A 4,726-nucleotide genomic window follows, 5' to 3' on the forward strand; every position below is an offset into this window, starting at 1 on the left:
AGTGGTTGGGACGCCGGGATAACAGCGACAGTTGCACTCGCTCGAACTTTTTGCCAGAACTTCTACGCACATTAGATCCTGCAGGAAGGTAACGCCATTGCCTTCCCTGCCTGCTAGCCGAACAAAAAAAAAAAATACTTACGTACAGACGACCAAAACCTCGCGAGCCAATTGGTTAATCGGTCTCTGTTGCTACGGTAATCGCCATTTTGGCCCCTTCAAATCTTCGAAGTTTCGAGAGGGTCGTTCTAATCCAGTCGCACCAAAATCACTATGGAGCATCATCGTACTGAAGGCGCTCCTCGCCAATATAGGCGCCTTTGGCACTCTGTATGCAATCAACTTGCCAATCATGCCCATGTACACGGATCCCTTACAATTATATTGCTCTTCTTGCAGATTTCAAAACAGGAAAATGATTTGTCAATGCCTCCAAGCACCGACACCAGATGTGGGGGTGGTACGAGGATGTACGCGATTTTCGCTAGGAGTGTGGATAGCAAGACCTCGTTATACAAGAAACGTCTCTCTTCCCGTCATCAGCGGATTTCATATCTAATCACCAAGAATGGAATGGTCAAGGAGAAAATTCTCATTTTATGAGCCGAAATGGCGACTATACGAAGAGCTTGGCGCTACTTTCCTACGATCCAGTTACTCTACATCCCACCGCCACGATCGCGATATCCGACAGCACGACACTTCGGTATTAGTGATGCCATTACTTCAGTACCACTTTCGATTCATGGGCGGAATCCAGCATGCAAGCTCGTCTGCTTCTTTTGCAGGTCTTCAAGGCAGCATGCTTTGAGGTCTACCCGCTATCCTTCAAGCTGAGCCAATCAGAGCTTGGCGTTCTGACGTCATCACAACCCCTGCTCACGAAGCAGACAAAGTTGCGCTCCGCTTACGACGCTAAACACACCAGCCGAAGACGCGTTTCAGGCACCGTACTTGCGCCATCGATTAAACCGATCAAGCGTATAGTAAGTGTCCCGTAACTTAAACTTTTAGAATGCGTGTATACGGGCATACCTGCTGGAACTCGAGCGATGTTCATGTTCATTTGTTTCCCTCCGATGCGTAAAAAGTGGGAATGGGCTATTTACCAATTGGCTCGCAAATTAATCAATTAATTATTTAATCGTGATTAATTTGCTTAGCTTGTTAATCCGTTAAGCTTGACACCGAGTAAACAGAAAATAACACACATACACTTTCCTTTCACTTTTTTTTACCGCCATGTCTCCTAATTTTAAAACGCCAACGTTTTCCTTTTTGTTCGCAGAAAAATATAAAATAACGAAACGATTAATCATTGTTAAGGTCAGGCCGAAAGCCATGTCCAATTTACGAGAAGCCCATCAGGTTTTTCTTGGCGTCCGCGACTCACAGGAGCGTGGCGTTCAGCGCAGAGAGGGCGCTCCTCAAGGACAGCATGGTTGCGGGAAGGCGCAGATTCCCCGAGGGGAATTAAGCCCATCAGTCGCTAACCTGCCTGCGCACCTGGTTTAGGGCTTTTCTCCTTCCTCGCTCGTCCGGCGTCGACGTGCCGCTACTCGGAGGCGCTCAAGGCGACAATTGGAAATACATTTTTTTTTCGTAATCCGTCGTTGAGTTTGGTCTAGGGACGTTGTCAACACTCTCAAAGGAGCCGATTTTCACAATCGGCCTTGCCGCGCGTCGAGCCACTCAGTGGCGACGAGCGACGGTGTCGACTGGCCAACGATAAAGCCTGGGTGTGTCGTACTATCGCTCCACAGCGGACGTGACAAGTGGCCAACTGCAGTAGCGATCGCGGGGCTTCCTCAGTACGGATCAGACTTGTACGTTGTTTAACTACTCTACTCAAGTTACTGAAGTTTCACAATTTTTCTAAGTAGTTTAGTAACTTTCAATTACATTTTTTGTTTCAGTAATCAGTAGTTTACTTGAATTACTTTTTCCGAGTAACTTGTCCTCAAATTACAAATTACTTTCCAATTTTCGTGGCAGGTTTGCTTATAAACAATTATTCCTGCACGAAAAGATATGAGATCTTGGAAGATCAACTGATATTTGCAAGGGGGAAGCATGCGGCGTAGGCAAGGGGGGGGGGGGGGAGGATGGTTTGGAGGGTCCGAAACCCCCTAAAAATTTTACAAGCCCCCCCCCCCCCCCCCCCCCCTTTTCTAACAACAACCCTGCTACGAGGCGCGGGGAGCGGACACACATGTCGCAAGCGAGGCTGAGTATCTGCAGGATTAACGCCGAAGGCTGTCGTTTCTTTGTGTCCCGAAGCTGACGGAGACTTGACGCATCTAAAGAAAGGGCTTGTCCCCGCTTCTCCCCAACGTAGGGAACTCTCGCCTACTAAAAGAAGTGTACACATGCATCCTCTTTCAGAGGAGGCAACAAAATGCTGCACCCGCTCTGAAGCTCACATGGTGCTCCCGTAGTTTGTGCTGTACTTAAAGAATCACGTGCTAAAAGGCAACGTAAAGGTAACCTCCTTGCGTTGCCTTTCCTCCGAAAACTCAAAATATGCAGGTTTTCGAAGATTCGAAGTTCGTTCGAGAAATCTTAATAATTCCCCCGCCGTTTTTTAGAAACAAACAAACAAACAAACAAACAAACAAGTAGTGCTGGAAAATATTATAAGTACATGGTACTTAGGGCATTTCTTCAAGTAGGTTTACAAAACTTGTATTTTCCTTGAAGTACATTCTCTGAGCATGTACTTGCACTTTACTAAAGTATTTTTGGTACTTTCAGGGGACAGTTCAACTTTTGACTCAACAGTACATTCCCCAGATCTGAAAAAGAAAAATGGCGTACTATTATGTAAAAACGCGCTATCGTCATACGAGACTTCATCTGGTCAGTTCGCTGAGTTAAGTAATGGCGGCTGTAAGACCGATAGAAATAAGTGCCTTATAAGTTGATTCTGTTAAATAATTCGTCAGCGAGAGTAAAACAACTACTCTGTGGCAACTTAACTTCATCCAATATTTGCCGCTATTTTCGAAAAAAACAAAACTGATGCACCTCCGATTACCCCTAAAACAATGCATACCAGAAAAAAACGAAAAAAAACTGCACAGAGGATGAAAGGGCATCATGAAAGATTGTGTTACAATGTACATGTACTTTTCATTGAAATTTAATTTAATTTTTAGAGCTTTACTTTAAGTACTTTGCACAAGGGGCACTTACTACTTTGCATGAAATAGATAACCTTTAATCTAATTCGTACTTTACTTCAAGTACTTGTTAGTGTTTGCTTGTTTAAGGGTTGCGTAAAGTACATCTATCTGCGAAATCAAGCTCATGCAGTGCTAAACGTCATACTAGAAATGATACATCCGCAGCACATCCTTGACCAAGAAACAAAACAAAAAGTGCTAAACAATTACGCACAAAAAAGTAGAACCAACTACTAAAGCATATCTGGAAAAACACAAGCTGCTTTATATTTGGCTAGTAGAATTTCGCTAACAGATCAAAACCTATATACAGAAATTTAAAAGTAGCTTCAACAGTAATTCGCTACTTTTTAACGGTAGTTTGTAATTTATTAAATTTCTACTCTACAAATTACTTTTGAGGTCAATACTCACTAACTTAACTTGATTACTTTTTTGGAGTAGCTTGTACATATCTGGTACGAATGTAATGCCGGTCGAAAAAAAAAGGTCTCTTAATTAGTTTAACGTCCTTCGAGCGCCTGCCTGGTGCTGTAAGGATGATTGTGAAGAAACAGGAAATTAGCTAATATCAAATAATAAAAATAATAAAAAAAGAACTTCTGCTATGTTTTCGTCGGTGCAATAATAAATAATATGGGAGTGCATTGCAGATGCACTAGCTTCACAGGCTTATCCTCAGCTGAAAATGGGTCTTGCGGCGTTTATCATAGGAGAAAAAGCACGAAAACATTTGCTGTTACCCTTTTGGCGCTATTATGCCTGAAAATTAGCGTGACCGAATAATCGTTTAATTAGTAGATTAAAGGGTTCCCATTAATTAGGTTAAAACTTTTAATCTACGCTCAGCACTAGCAATACTTGTCCGGTGTGTATTTATAGTTGCTTACTTTTTTTACTACAATAATTAAACGCAGCAGTCAAAGGCTATGGAAAACGCACAAGCACGGACGCGCATACAAAAAGCGCAGGTCATGGCGCATTTACTGCGCTTAGTTCGTTTAAAGTCGATTAAAGCATATTACTGACTGCAAAGCACACAAATGTTACACATACACTAACTGGTATTATAGGACAAGCGCACAACAAACACACCGCTCTGAACTCAAAACTTTATTTTGTATTTCAACTTCGCTTTCTTTTTCGCTTCTTAAACTAATACACAAAACTGTCCGCAATTATCTCTTTTTGGCCAATGCGGAAAAACCATCGCACAAACTTTTCGCAATTATTTCCTTGCGGCCAGGTAAACTGTCTCTTTCTGACAAGTTAAGAGGTGGAGTACTGACACAATTATCGTCAAGCCTAGCAATATGTTCGGCCTCAGTGATTTCCCTGGTCATTTGATTACCATGCCTGCTTAGGATGGTGCTACTATGTAGACGTACCTGTCTCGAGTTTGCATTGACAATATTGTTGTTCTGTTCACGGAGTCGATCTTTGAGACGCCGTCCAGTCTTCCCGATGTATCTTTTTCCACGGGAAAGGGGAAAGGGGTACAGCCCTTTTTACTATGCACTGGACAAAGCTGGTTCTGCCGT

The sequence above is a fragment of the Ixodes scapularis genome, unplaced genomic scaffold (assembly GCF_016920785.2).
Source record: "Ixodes scapularis isolate PalLabHiFi unplaced genomic scaffold, ASM1692078v2 PGA_scaffold11__112_contigs__length_91849675, whole genome shotgun sequence".
Classification (NCBI taxonomy): Eukaryota; Metazoa; Arthropoda; class Arachnida; order Ixodida; family Ixodidae; genus Ixodes; species Ixodes scapularis.